Consider the following 16,626-nt stretch of genomic DNA (forward strand, 5'->3'; position numbering starts at 1 on the left):
AGGTTTCTTTCTGACATCAGGAAAAGAGAACAGCTGTGAAATGTATTCATGTTCTGCAGTACTAGGTAGGGGAGGTAAAAACTGAATTTTTGCAGAACTCGGTTGCAGTCCTTGCTACATTTTGACTGCAATTGTGAATATGTTTAGCATAGTAAGTGCCCAAGCTACAGCACTCTAAGGCGTTAGTATATATATGTGGTAGGGGTGTATCGAGTACAACCCCCACATCTGAGGGTGCATTGTGCCCAAGGTACAGCACTCCAAAGAGTTAGCATATGTACGTGGTGGGGATGTATCAAGTACAACCCCCACATCTGAGGGTGTATTGTGTCCAGGGTACAGTACTCTAAAGAGTATATATATATATATATATATATATATATATATATATATATATATATATATATATATGGTAGGGGTGTATCAAGTACAACCCCCACATCTGAGGGTGTATTGTGTCCAGGGTACAGTACTCTAAGGAGTTAGTATATATATATATATATATATATATATATATATATATATATATATATATAAGTGGTAGGGGTGTATCGAGTACAACCCCCACATCTGAGGGTGTATTGTGTCCAAGGTACAGCACTCTAAGGAGTTAGCATATATAAGTGGTAGGGGTGTATTGAGTACAACCCCCACATCTGAGGGGGTATTGGGCATTGCCTTCTTGCAAAATGTTGTAATGGCATTATAGTGAGTTCCTAGATCTTCCAAGCTTCCTTGGCAGTCTTACTTTATTGTTTACATTTGTAGGTCTCACAGTAATTGTCTCACACTTCTGATAGAGAACCAAAATAGCACCAGTGAGTCACTGTTTCCGTACTTAACAGGAACCAAATTTGGGCAGCCACAATCTTATGTGTATAGGACAAACTGAAGCTGTTACAAAAATCTGCATTTCTGCATGTTGCCTGCAATATTCAAAATAAGACAGTCTGTGTCCATTCAGAACATGTCCTGTCCTTGTCCTTGGGATGATGAGGGCATTACAATTGTACATAATTTGTCTGAATGGATCTTTACCACTGGATGTGTAGAGGGATAAAAACTTCTTGTTTTTTACAGTTGGTACCTGTTCTTGTCTGTCTTGGTATTCTATCATCCCTGTCTCTTTTGTTTAAGATCTCTTTTCAGAGGAAAGCTTGTTAGTCCTTGGATCTGAAGTTTTCTAAACAATGTTTATATACATTACACATGGACCTAAACATGTATCTATGCTGGTCTTACCCATGTACCTATCAATCAATATTTTCTGTTTGGAAGCCATTTTTTTTATTTATTACATCCTGCAGAAGGATCAGATGAAATTGAGCTTTCCAATACTCTGGTCTTTACTGGTATTACCAAGTATTGTGGTCTAACTGTGTGACAAAGGCAACAGTTTCCTTCAGTAACCTGCTGAGTCATATGTAATGCTCGGAGTGCCATTGTTACATTCTGAAATTGGTGAAAAGACAGGCTTGTCCGACACATTTCTGACATTAGTAGTGTTAAACATTAGTTTCATACTTAAAAGTACTCAGTGGAAAATAGCAGAGGAGCTGAAGGAAGCTGTTAAAACATAAACTCTTGATTCAGACTTCATTTTTAAATCTGGTTAAAGTGTTTCCTATGCTCTTCTTGGGTGGCTGTCCAATGTGTGGCTGTTGTTGATGTGCTGCATCTTTTTAAGCTCTAAAAGAAGTCCCATTACATCTTTTTTTTAACTTGTAGTACATGGGAGCAGGTAAAGCTCCATGCATTACAAAGAATTATGACTGAGTCTGTCTGGTCTTAACCCAGGATGTTATGTGTTCTTGACATGGATGCCAACATTCACCTCTTGTGCTTCACTGTCAAGGTGAATGTCTTGACATCTACCTTGAACATATAACATCCTGTATGTTGCGTTATCCCAGCAAGCTGCATAAGACAATTTCTGTGTAACATTTATTATTATTTATTTAACATTTGTTAACCGGGAAATTTTGACTTGGAACAAAGCCAATTTTCAGCAGAGGCCCTGGGAGAACCACTCCAGACACATGTCTTTGTAACATTTAACATTTATGTTTCAGTAACCTGTATATCCTGTAGGGCTTCATATTATTATCTGGAATATAGTTGGCTTCCTGTTACCACCTAGATAAGGTAAAGAACTAGTTAGGCTTCTACTGAGATGTTATAATTTATTTTTACAGTGACCTTCCTAAAAGGTTAAATAGAGGGCAATGATCAGGTGTCCGACTGTAACCAACTTTATTTATTTTGCTGGGTAGAGCACCAGTCTCAGAAGTCACATAGTTAGGCAGTGGAAGCTGAGGGAATCAAACCTTGCACCACCGGACCACAAAAAAACAACATCAGCTCCTTAATCCTCTAAGCCAACTGACAGACAACATATTATGTGTGAAATATTTATATGCAAAGAAATTCACCTTGAGAATACAGCTTGATAAGTTAATGTTAGCATCCATGTGAAGAAAAAAAATACGAGTTATAATTGATGAGACCCAATCATAATTCTTTATAGTGTATATACTTTTATTTCTTCCATGTCCTGTTACATACATAAGAAAAAATGTAAAGGTATGAAATGTTTTATGGCTTTGAATGCCATACAATACTTAGCACTGTGACACAGGGAGTGTCTCGCTGAAAAGGTGGCCGACACTTTGTTGTACCACATTTTAATCAGTTTTTATTTACGTGGCAGAATGAAGTATCAAACAGCTTTTAATGCCTTTTTAGCTTTTGTTGTGTTATGGTGGCCAAGGTTGACTGCTGTTGCAGTCTATCGTGAGGTCTAGAGCTTAACAGGTTTTAGAGGTGCTTAACATAAGCTTGTTAATTAATTTACTCATATCAGGTAAGATGCTTGTATTTTTTATGGTTTTGGAGCATAATTGTGGCGCTCCATGCTGTAAAATGCAATTGGTAGATGTTTGAGGAGAAGTCAGTGTAACAGTAAAACTCCTTTTCACTATCTCTCTCCCTAGCAAGCAGTCTCTAGAGTTATGTATGAAAGTCTGAAACTAGTTTCTTTTGCAGTTGTCTGCTAGGATATTTCTAGTGAGGTACATTCCTTAGAGAATTGTTTCTGCCTGTAGTTTGAACATAGTCTTCTACAAATGTCATATTATATCATTGTTTCCTCTGGGTACTCCTATTACTTTTGTCAAAAATGTCTTTTATGCAAGTACTTTATGTTTACTGTAGGAAAATATTAATGTCAACAATGTTTGCAATTTTTCTTGTTTATTAGATTAAAAAGGAGATTTCGGAATGATTCTTATTTTACACAACATAATGTTGTAGAAGTTAATTTTTTTACAAAGGGGGTACTTTGGATTTTATTTTAGCGCGTCTAGTGTTTTCTTTTCATTTGCAAATATCTTTGAGAGTATTTTTTTTGTTGTTGTTCACTGCATTATGCTTTATTTTACAATTTAGATTTGTGATTTGTTCTTCTTGTTCATTGCTCTTTTTTTTCTTATTTTACAAATTAGTTGTGTGGCTTCCATTTTTTATAAGATTTATATTTTAATAGGGTTGCAGCAATGTCTTAAGAAAAGGATAATCGGATAACTATTATTTACTATTATTTTTTTTCCTTTACAAGAAATGACATTACTTATATACAGCACTCTAAGAATAAGCCTTTGTGTTAATGTACTGGCATAGTTTAGTATTTGATTCACTTGAATGTGTACATAAGTGCATATACACACACGGAGCACACGCATACACACACACACACACACACACACACACACACACACACACACACACACACACACACACACACACACACACGCACACACGCACACACAGTTCCTTGACTTGGCTTTGACAGAGCTATTTGCCTATCACACAACTACTCCTTCTTGCAAGGAGCAACTGCTCAGTAACTGTAAATCTGAAAAGATATAGGTGTAAGGGAGCCTTCCACCTGTATCAATGTCACTACTTAAGCAATACGAATCTAACGTTTCTTTGCACTGAATGCATTTCTGGACAGGAAAGGATATGAGAAAGGTGATTAAACCCAAATGTTTACTTTTACAGTGATCTTTCGTTGAAGACCATGCTTGCATACAACCTTATTTTGCTATAACTTGCCCCTTGAATTCGTACGTGTCAAAAACTAAGAGCGGTTATAAAAATTTGGCTTTTATCAGTGATGTCTGAACTTGTGTTTTACTTATGATGCTCTCTGAAAATTCTGACCTTTTCAAAATCTCTGTATGGATTATTATGTTTGTTCTGTTCTTTGTTTCATGCTAATTTTAGTAGAATGGAAGCTGTTTGAATTTATATTGCTTTTACAGTCATGTATCTTTCTTTTTCTCAAGATTTCATTTGAAGGAAAACAGTTTGTCAGTATTACTATTTCCTCTTCTCAGCTCTTATGTGTAATTGTATAGTTATTATTTTTATAGTACACCTGTTAGAGAAGCACATTTTAATGGAAAAATTATTATTGAAAAGCATATCAGAATAAAACTATTAAAGTACAGTATAGAGGGCTGCGGTGGTGGTGCTGAGGTAGCGTTGTCGCCTCACAGTTAGACGTTGCCCGTTTGATTCTCAGTTAGAGCGTCTACTGTGTGGCAACATGCGTGAATGGGTGTTCCTTCGTTGAAGGTTGTGCGTTAGGACTGGCAAGCCAGCACGTAAAACTCTACTGCCAATCATTAGCGGACCGGAGTTCCGCTGTGGCGACCCCTAACCGGGAAAAGCCGAAAGACACAAACAAACCGAATATAGGTACTGAAATTCTGTGAAAACTGTGGATACCTTACAGCAATTAGGGGTATGAGAAATATTTTTGTGAGTACAGAGTAAGAAATAATTAAATGTAAAAGTAGCCATTGAATTGTACACTGATACAAAACCATCTTTATCACCAGTTACTGATTCCGTGGCATGTCAGTGCATCAGAATCACGGATTTATTTTTTTCTATTTTAGTTCAGTGTGTGTATGCATTCTTGTATGTGCATGTGTAAATGTCTCTCTCTCTCTCTCTCTATACATATATATATCTGGAGCATTTCTCCCCGGGCCTCCGCTGAAAACAGGCTCTGAGGAACCTAGTCGGACTTTCCCGGTCAACAAATGATAAATAAATAAAATAAATAAATAAATATATATATATATATATATATATATATATATATATATACGTACATGTGTGCATGTGTGTATAGAATATGTCTGTATAATATTACACATGTACACATGCATGCATATATTTGCCCGCTCACATGCACTGTGCGTGCACACACAGACACACACACACACACACACACACACACACACACACACACACACACACACATGCTTATGCACATTTATGTCTTTTCATGTGTCTGTGTGTATTTATATAGGCTGGGGAGGGTTTGCAATAGTTTTATAAAACACTTTAGATACTGTTTCAGCTGATCATTTTGCCAATCATTTGTGTTGTGTATGTGTTTGCGTGTGTATATGTGAGTGCACTTGTGCACGTGCATGTTCGTAGTTTACCTGCATGTGTGTGTGCGTGCGTGTATCTGTGTATGTGTGAGTGCACGTGTGTGCACATGTGTGTATGTGTGTGCGTGTGTTTGTTTTTTGTTTATAGAAGTTGCCCCATTAATCAGAATGATGATCCTTTTGTTCCCTACTCTCCTCCCTAGAGCTTATTTTGGCATTTCCTTTTACCTTTTTTAACATCTTTTTAAAAACATATGCAGCAATCACCATGCATGCAGACAATTTTGAACAACTCAGTTTGTCAGTTTATAACAATTTCACATTAGCAAAGCAGACTGAAAACCATCTACATACATGGGCGTCTAAAATATACTCATAAACCAATGGTGATATCCATTTATGCACTGGACAGTTCCCAACTTCAAAGATATGTTATAACCAAGCCTTATTAAAATACATAATTATGTCTCATGGTATTGTCAGTGCTAAAGTCACTCATCAATACTGTAACTGATATACAGTATAACAGCTGACAATCTCACCTTCCCAAAGACAGCTTCTTGCAGGCCTCCTCTGGACAACCTATTACTTCCACACCTTTCAGACTCTATGGCTATGGTGAGATAATTAATTGTCTTTGATAGAATCACTGGCATTAACACGTTACATAAACCAACATAGTCTTGTTAATGAAAATGTCAGTTTCATAAACCATCTGTTTATTCACTATTTATCTGAATATTCTAACCAGTGCAGGAATCTATTTGAAAATTAATCCATTTTACAGAAAAATACATACACATCTCATACACACTGGCTTTCCTAAAACGAGATATTATCAGCTACTAATAGTCTCACAGCATCAGAACTACCTAAGGAACTAATGTTTGTCATAATCTATACACTTATAGTTTATGACCTGTTTCTGATAGCCCTTTAATTATCTGTTGTTATTATTAAATGTTCAGAGTTCAGTTCATGTTACCCAAAAAAGTGAAAGCACATATTCAACATAGTCATATACTGTCATTAGTAAGTACTCACCCAGCAGGTACCCAACCTTAAACTAAATTATTTCAGTCAGCAAGTCAGACCCCAGACCCCATTTGGCACCATTCTGTCAGTAACACTCCTGTCTCTCTTCAGTTATCCTAAATGAATTATCCAGCGTATAAGAAGAACAAAGCCCATGCTTCTGTGGCAGACCCAACCATTAGCCAGTGGGCAATCCAGTCAGTTATCTAATACCATATAATTGTACAACAGGTAGATATGTACTGCAAAGAAACATGTGCATGTTCACTGCTAACTGAACTGGCCAAATGATTCCTGTAACATTCATAGATGCATAACTCTAACCGTATGAGTCAGACTCCATCCATCTTCCCAGCAGACCAGATACCATTCATAAGAATGTCAGATCATTCATCTCACCAACCACACTTAATTTGTTTAATATAATTTCAAACTCCTGGTTTGTGGGCCACATTCAAACAACTGGTTTTGTCAATCCAGCCAGCAAATTTTTGCCCAAATTTTGCCAGCTTATCTGTTAAAAAATTGTGCAGTCCACTTGCACTCTAAACCACATTGACAGATGTTTGTGTTTGTGACTTAACTTTTAGATTCTGAGCACTTTTGCTATTGGTCTGTTTAGACTTCTAGAAAGTAGTTATGAGGATGACTGCCAACAGTGGTATCTTGTAGTACTGCATGCTTCAGATGCCAGGTGATTCACATCTTTATAGGAGGTATAAATCACTTGGTGTGCGAAACACAGAGCAAGGATTTGTCATATACCAAGTGATTTGTACCTGTTTGTGTCAGAGTTGAATGAGGTGGTATATGAAACGTGCAGGAGTGAGAGATACCTAATGCTGTGTGTGTTTGTGTGTGTGTGCGTACGTGTGTGTATACACGTTCTTACCATTCTATGTCTGTCTGCACATACATGTGTATGAGTATACATATTCTTAACATTATCTGTTTGCGTGTGTGTGTGTGTCTGTCTATGTGTGTATACGTATTGTTAACGTGTGTGTGTGTGTGTGTGTGTGTGTGTGTGTGTGTGTGTATATATATATATATATATACATATATATATATATATATATATATATATATATATATATATATATACACGTATGCGTGTTTCTGTCTGTGTGTAAACACATTACTAACATTCTATGTCTTCATATGTGTGTGTGTGTGTGTGTGTGTGTGTGTGTGTGTGTGTGTGTGTGTGTGTGTGTGTCTGTGCATGCTTCTGTTCTGCTTCTGTCTGTTGTTTTTTAGAACTGCTGGCAAGTACTGTTTTTTTTTTTTTGTAGAAAATTACTCAAGATTAAATATATAACTTGTTTGACTTGCTGTGGAATTAGACATCAAATTGTTGTTATGCATAAGGAGAAAATGTCACTCTGCAGAACTGGGGAAATCAGGCATATGTTTGCTGTGTAAGGAATGCATATGTAGTACATGCAGCACTGCAAAATCAGGGTAAAGACAGGTTTATTAAACAGCTTCTGATGTCAGATAGGGGCATTGCAATCTTTTGTTAAGCAACCTTCTCTGCTGCTAAGCTCAGGACTCCTGCTAGAGCATCAACTGCAGACAGTGACCACCACAAAGCAATGGCAAGATGTGCAAAAAGCTTTAAACTGCATTAAACACTAAATTTACTATTTAATATGCTTCCAGATTTCTAAGCACTTCCCTCTACACTTCTGTGGTGGCCTCTCCCTGTGTAGCGCTAAGTCTGTCACAGATGGGAAAGGTGTAACACATTTAGTACTCAAATACTTTTGCCCCATAACTATGATAACAGGGTAAGCTCCATGCACTACAAAGAATTCCAATCGGTTGCCTATGTGCAACTCTGCTTAGTATGTGCCCTTGATGTGGGTGTCAACATTCACCTCACCAGCTTCTCTGCTGAGGTGAATATCTTCTCAGACATTCATATACGTAATAGTGTTATTTCCTGTAAGAGACGGTGCAATCAGTAAAGGAAAAACTTGAAGGCTAGTTGTACTATCTTGGGTATTTATGGCTATTTCTAACTGCTAGATTATTTAATTACTGATCCAAAAGTGTTAATGTAAGATATACTTGTGTAACACATGAAGCATGAATGGTATTTTAAACTAAATGTGTGAAGAAATTGCAGAATCTTTCCTGTCGTCATACTCAAACGTTAATCTAAGCTAGTGCACTTTATTGCTTATTTATGGAAACTGCATAAGGTATGAGTCAGTAGGCAGGCTTTAGTACAGTATTTTCATTGCACTTTAACTAGGACAAGAAGACAGGAACTGCTAGGTTGATCAGCTGTTATATAAATAGCAGACATTTGCTTATGTTCAAGAACAATGCAAACTGAAATGGGCCAGGAGCTGAAAACTGGGCTGGCTTTCTTGTAACATATTTTCTGACTGTGCATTTCTGCAGTGGCCCAGTTTTGTTTACTGTAAAATAATATAATACTACGTAACTAACACTGGAGGAACGGGCAGATGCTAATTCTAGTTTAAGACTGTCATTATTTGGACTGAAGCTGATTAATATGTAATTAGGAAATTACCTTTTAAAGTTTAAAAAGTAAAAGAAATTCTAGGTATGAATTTCCTTTGGTTATTTCAGGTAAGCAATTATTTTGGTCACGTATCTTTTCGTAATAAGAGCACATTGACAAATGTCATGGTGTTTCAGCTGTAGCTTGTGGCCAGATGTGAATATCCAACAGGGGTAATATATCATTACACTTATAATATTTCCGAAGAATCTGGATCATCTGACTGAAGCAGGTAAGGCTAAAAATGGACAAAGGGGAAGCAGTTCTTGAATTATGACAAACCTTAAATAAGATAGTATTCTAATAAGGGACTGTAAGATTATCCTTGCTGATAAATGACAAGGCAGAAGGCAGCAGGTCTGAGAGACATTGATGCAAGTAATATTGGATTATGTGTCTGAAATACACAGTGCTGAATGAGCCATAGACCACAGTATTTGAGTAGCGACTTTAAATGTGTGAGAAGTGAAGCTAAAGAAATATACACATTAGCATAATCTTTTTCTCAGTCTGCAAGGATGTCCCAGTCATCTAACAAATCCAAAAAACAGCTGTCAATTAGCCAAAGCTCTGAGCAGTTAAGGAGTTTCTTCCTGTGTCCAAGGTACAGATTTTGATATCTTCCACCTTCATTTGCCTGCTGTATGACTCTGAACATGTCACTTAACCAGATAGTGCTGGTGGGTCACCCCTGAAAAGAGATAATTTGTCCAGTGGGCTTACTTAGTGAACAAGTAGGTAAAATAAAAACTTGTTTGTCTTGAAAACATGTTCTTTAGATCTGATGGCAGAGGAGGTGTTGGAGAGGTCATAAGCATGTTCCCAGGCTGAAGACACAGATAAACTTCAAATCCTTATGAACATGGGTAAGTAAAGCAATACTTTTACTGTCCATAAAAGGAATCTTTCTCAAAATGTACTTAGAATGAGAACAAACCTTTATTGTCTGTCTCCTAATCTTAAACGATGTCCTGATGAAGTAGTAGGGATAGGCTGCATCCATTTCAGGTTTTCACATTCATTGAATATTCATCATTGGTGGACAGAACTGAGCACTGCGACAAGATGGGATGGAATATGATGTTGCTTGAATTTGGAAGGGAGGTATAGAGTTTGGAAAACTTCTTACTGAATGCTGCAGTCTCCCAGTTTTGGCTGAGGAAATCAAGCCCCACCTACTAGATACAGGCCTCTGCAAATCTAACAGAAAGTAGAAGAGAGGATGGCAGAGCCTGGAGAGGACTGATGGAGACACTGCTGAAAAATGGAATAAGCTGATAAGCTGCTTAGGAGCTGAAATGGCTATAGAAGAAAAGAACATACAAGTAAGGAAGAAGGACTCAGAAGCACAACTGGCTGAGTACAGAGCAGCATATTTGTTACAACATGGGTTTTCCTAACTTCCTATCACATTACCTCAATTCGAGCAGAATATCATAGCTCAGACAGTATTCAATGTCCATATCAGCAACTGTTTGAAATAACAAAAATATAATATCGACTTTAGTATAAAGAAGTAAGTCTGCACCATTCAGTGGCACAGGAATACGCTATAAGTGTAGGAATAAAAAGATATTTGTTAACTGCTTGCTAGAATAGGGGTGTTGATCCTCTTCTTGCGAGGGCTGTGCTGCGGGTTTGAGCCTCCATGCAGGAGGCTTATTTTTTTGTCTGTAGTTGCGGTCCCTTCCCCTTCCTCTATGGTTGCTGCCATTTCTGCATTTTTTTTAGTTAGATGTTGGATTATATGGTTATTTATTTATTTATTTAGTCAGAGTTTAGTAACAGTATGTGTGTCATTTGTAGAGTATTCTTGCGGAGGTTTCATGGCACACCTTGGGATTTCCTGCCACTTTTACAATACTCTGATGGTGCAGCCCCTATTCGTATGTCAGTTATGACATTATTTCAGATAATCAATATCATGGATGTTCAGTGTTGTCTGTAGGATGACATGCTGCTTGATATAGCATAATCTGAAAGGAAAGTAGGTTACCACTATATGGAGAGCTTGTTGAACCTGATAACAGCATACAGTAGAGAGTTGATTAGCTGAACGTCGATTATCAGAAACGTCAATTATCAGAACCAACCTTACAAAAGTTTTCAGGTAGGAAAAATCATAGTCTATGTAAACATTATACATATTTGCTTGGGCATGTCTTTTGGGCTTGTAGCCAGCTTGTGTGTGAAAAATATTCTTTATTGTCCATTGGAATTGCTGAATGACTGAAAAGTGTATTCCTACATGCAGAAAAAAACAAGATTTTAGAAGTTTTTATCCGGTTCAATTATATGTTTGATCATCCGAACAAATTTGATTATCCAAACTACCCTTGGTCCCAATTAGTTTGGATAATCGACTCTCTACTGTATCTCTAGATAAATGTCATGACTACTGTAGTTATTTCAGACAGTCACCAACATGGACGTTTAACGCTCTCTCAGAGAAGACCTGCTGCTTGTTATAACTTGATTCAATTGAAATGTCAGTTACCACTACAGCAAGTGCTTGCTGAACCTGATAGCAGCATATTTTTAGATAAATTACGACTATTTCAGATATCACCACTTTTTTCTTTGATGTGTTGAAGTCATTTACATAAAAAGTTTGCTTTTCAAACTTTTAAATTTTAGACCTTTTTTTCTAGGGGATTGTAGTATAGTGAAAGATTCATTGTTAAGGAAATCTTAGAATGGCATAGACTTCTAGAAAAGACAAGGAATGAACCGACTTCACAGAGTAAGTTGGCTATTATTGTATCAGTTAAAAGTTTACAGTACACTGGGCAACTGCCACTGCTCCAAGTTGTGACACACTGTTTTACAAAGTTGTATGCATCATGTTTTATGTTTGATTAGTGCTATCAGCATTGAAAAAACAGCCGTACTAATAAACACTATTTGCTGGCTTGTGCAGAAATGAAGTACATTACATTTGCTATTTGGCAGTGTTTCAAGAAATGCAACAAAAATCACATTGGCTGTTTATTTTGCTTTAGGTATGAAATTTGCACTAAGTTATGTTACACGTTCCTCTGTCTATGTGACATGTTATCACATGCCAAGCATCTCTGATATAGTCACTGTGGCTGCTTATAAATTGTGCAAGCTGTACTTGTCACACAGTCTGACCACTCTTAACTTTTAGGTTAATATTTGCATGTACTGGTTCCCTCTTTTCAAATGCTGTCTGTCTGTGTCTCACAAAACACATTTGTTAATAAGCTTAATGACTGACTCCATCATTTTCTTTAATGGATCTTAGTATAATTAATTAAATCACTTTACAGCAAGCCATAATCTTTACACAAGGATAACCATGTGAAATGCCAGGAATCACTACAGCAAGTCCTGAAACACAGAGACTGAATGGCCAAAAATGGACTTACATGTTCTAAGTCTGAGATCGCCATTTCACAGTCTGTTCCCTTTTCTGTCCAAGGTAAGGTGATCTTTTAGTTGGTATATAGATTTGTGGGGTGTGGGGTGCTTGCCACCCTGCAAAAAAGAAGTTTAAAGGAGAGCAATCTTTGAGATTTGCTCTTAACCTGTACTTTCAGCCAGCTTGTTGACACTCAGCATTTTGAGTGCCAACATTTCAAAAGGGAGCCTCTTACAAGTGTGAGCAGGCTTTAACTGAAATCTTTTCCTTAGGTTGGAGAGGCAAAGCCCCCTACACTTACTTAACTAATGTAATGAATTCCTGACTTGAAGTACCTCAGAGTAAGTTGAAGTTATGTTCCCAAGTGTCAGACCTTAAGTTAGGAGAGTCAATGGTCATGTTGGGAATCCCATGACAGATGACACTGACATCCTGGCTTTGGGAATTACAGTGTCCCATCAGTGTTCTAATAAATAAATGGAGAGACAGAGGAGTTGTACAGGGATGTACACCCATAGATGTAGTGCACTTAATGCACTCAGCATCACGTATAGCTTTATCCTCTGGATCTCCACGTGTGTTATCAGAGAAATTGATACTAACTACTGAGCTTCAGCCCTTTCTGGACATGTGCCATGTGAATGTGTTTTACTTGTGGGGTGGGAGAGGTAATTGGAGACAGCTATATGTGCGTGTTATGATGGTAACACTAGTCTTGGTTCTATTATGTGGTCACAGGTCACCTGCTGCATTGTAACCATTCAATGCAGACTGTCAGGCCTATGTTTTATTTCACCTCATTTGGAAAATCCTGTATTAAGAATATGATTAGCTATCTGGTAAAAAAAAAAGGAATAGTGCTGATAAGAGGTTATAACTGCATTTAATGTGAGGATGTGAGACAAGGTAAAAAGTAAAGTAGAAATTAATGAGTTAATGATTAAATGGCATGCTATGTTTGTATCTGAGATTCTTTTTTTTTTTCCAAATAACAGTGTTTCACATAATCTTTTAAACATGGGAACATGGCTTAAGCCAGAGCATCAGAGCTAATTAAGCAATGCAGAAAGTTTTTGGGTGGCATAGTGGCACATTGAGTAACCGTGTCCTCTTACAGCAAGAGGTTCCCTGGGCAGTTGTCAGCTGGTGTAACTTCTGTTTGGAGTCAGTATATTCTCATAGTATTCAGGCTGGTTTACTCTGGGTACTCCAGTTTCCTCCCAAATCCCAAAGACACACAGTAGGGAGATTAGCTGCTCTAAATTTTCCATAGAGGTGTGCACATGATAATGAAGAAAAGCCTGGCAATCTACTTCCATTCCCCACTTGCCTAATAATCTATGTGGATGTCAGCAGCAGTTCATGGGTTTGCTGTTGGAATCAGATGAGGTCTAACAGTATTGGATGGATGAAAAACATTTGGATGTGGGTAATGCAGGGTTTACCAGTGTGGCTTGGCAAAGCCAGCCTTGGATAAGACTACATTATCAGTACATGGCCACTATGTTTTTTTTTAATTTATTTATTGCATTTGTTGGCAGGGAAAGTCTAAACAGGCAAAGTGTCCCCTTTTTAGCAGAGGCCAAGGGAGAAAATCTCCAAATGATACATATTAGATTAATTAAAGAGTATAGAAAGTATATGTCATACATCATTTCCTTGAGGGGGCTTAAATAGGAAAAAACATGTATTAAGTATAAAGTTCACATAAATAGCTTGGTACTTGAAGTGTGAACCCATAGCAAAGGGGACAGAGGTATTATTGTACCATTCGCCCATTCCTCTATTTCATTACCTAGTCAATGCTTTAAATTTCAGAAGGGGTGCAATGGAACAAGACTCATTAAGTCCAGGCCAACCATGGGCATTCAAAGTCAGTTGCCAATACAATTCCCTTAGTTCAAATAACTGTAACCATGGGCCTGCCCTCATTCCCTCCTTTAATCCTTCTATAACTACAAACTTAAATGTGTGACTTCTGTTGTCCAAAACATGTCTTGCCAAGGCATTGTTGAAGGTCCTTTTGTTGATGTTATACTGGTGTTCGTAAATTCTTCCTTTTGTTGATGTTATACTGGTGTTCGTAAATTCTTCCTTTTGTTGATGTTATACTGGTGTTCATAAATTCTTTCCTTCATTTATCTATGTAAAAACATGGGCACTGTTGGCATAATGCCACGTAGACCACCCTCCTAAAATAACAGTCAAAATTTGTCCTAACTTTGAATTCATTGCCTTTGATAAGAAACCTGTCACACATTACAATGAATTTACATTGGGAACAGAACCCACATTTCTTCATACCTGGTGTATGTTTTCTTTAGATGTGTGTTCCAAAATTTCCTTCAGGTTTCTATCTCTTCTAAATGTAAAACCAGGTTTGTGCCCTAACTTCTCTCCCAAAGTGGGATTTTCACAAATAATCGCCATTTTTTTTTCAGTAGCCTGTTTAAGTGTTCTGTGTTCTATGTTAAAGGTAGTTATGAAATTCTTGGAGTAATAAAGTCTAACCAAATCCCCAGTTACTTCCTCCTCAACTTCAGCGCCTATATTTTGTATTATAAAATTTGTTGACCCTCCTAAGATGGGCTGATACGATCCAGTATTTTTTTTTCTCATAACCTCCAACTTAAGTTCCTCTAGCAGTCTATTAGGGTAACCTCTCTTATGGAACATACCCAGTAAAAGTTCACATTCATTGTGGAAGTCCTCATCCGTGGTGACCATTCTAGCAACTCTAACCAATTGCCCTTTCACCACAGATTTTTTTCTGATGGAGGGGGGAGGGAGCTGTTGAAATGGAGAAAGGAGTTTGAATTAGTGAGTTTTCTAAAAATCATAGCTACAAATCTGTGGTTATTCCTGCCCTTACTGAGGAAGACATTCAGGTAAGATATTTTCTCACTATCGAAGTCGTATGTGAAATTCAAAAATTTACTAGTGTTGTTGATGTATGTTAAAAATGCCTCAATCCCTTCTACCCCACCCCTCTATAAAATAAAAATATCATCCAGGTAACATGTGTAAATCTTAAGTCTATCTTTGTACTCTGGATGATCTAAAATGTATTGGTACTCCCATTGGGCCATCATTATATTAGCAAATGTTCCGCCGCAAGGGGAACCCATAGCTACCCCAGTTTTCTGAAGATAAAAAATCACCATTGAAAACCCAAAAATTGTTGTTTAGCACCAGCTCTAACAGATCCTCATATAGGTTGATGTCATGCTGTGAGACCCCTTTTCTGTGTAAATAACGAGCCACCATACTAATTTCTTCATCCTGAGAAATGACACTGTGTAAATGCCTTACGTCAGTTGTTAAAAATACATCATCATCCTCAAAATGTGTTCTCTATGTGATGGTTAAAAAGGAAGAGGACTCTTTATAAATGTGTTTTTCGCTTTATTCATTTTTTATTATCAAACACCAGTGGTCCAGTTCTGCAAAATCGCTCTGCCATAAAAACAAAGTTAATTTAAATATAAGCATAGACCAGGTACTTGTAATTATGTGTTTTGGGCACAACAATCTCTCTTAAATAGCTTTGTTTTAACACTGCAAACACTGTGACTATTCCAGAAATGTTGGATATTTCGAATAGCTTTAGTTAATGTGAAAAAGTAGTACATAGTGAAGAAATTCGGTTGTTTTAGCTTTTGCGTATATTTTAAATACTCCAGAAATTATTTTGAACACTTCTGTAATTTGAATACTTTTATCATAATATCACTATTTCGGACACTTTGTTTATCTCTGTAATTATTTTGAATGTTTTGAATGCTTTGCCACACATTCTGCCACTGAAAAATCATTTAAAGGGGTTTAAGTGCCTTCCAATAACTACTAACCTGTTTGCGAGTTCATTCCTGTATATTTCTCCACTTCAAACTTTGTGCCTCATGGTTTGTGAGCTGCTTTAACTTCAGATCCCATTCCAACACCATGTCGCTTGTCTCGTGTATTCAAAAAAGACGATGAAGTAGTATATGCATTCAAGATATTTACTGTACATAAACACATCAGGAACTGTAACTGGAACACGTACTTAAGCTAACTGGCTCACTTATTACTTCAAACACACTCACATGTGCATCTCCATTCATTCTGATTGACTGTACAAAATGGCACCATGTTTGCACATGCTGAGTAACTTATATGCATGTGCCATCTTGCTACAGTAGCTAACTAGG

The 16,626-nt window shown here is 37.2% G+C and overlaps 1 protein-coding gene across 3 annotated transcripts in view; it reads left to right on the forward strand.

The window, feature by feature from the left end:
• The window catches only part of KALRN (kalirin RhoGEF kinase), a 4,346,166-nt gene that overhangs the window by 2,173,389 nt on the left and 2,156,151 nt on the right, over positions 1-16,626 (forward strand). The gene's annotated exons all lie outside the window — the stretch shown is intronic.

Source organism: Protopterus annectens, chromosome 6.part0, assembly GCF_019279795.1.
Source record: "Protopterus annectens isolate FY-2018-M chromosome 6.part0, PAN1.0, whole genome shotgun sequence".
NCBI lineage: Eukaryota > Metazoa > Chordata > Ceratodontiformes > Protopteridae > Protopterus > Protopterus annectens.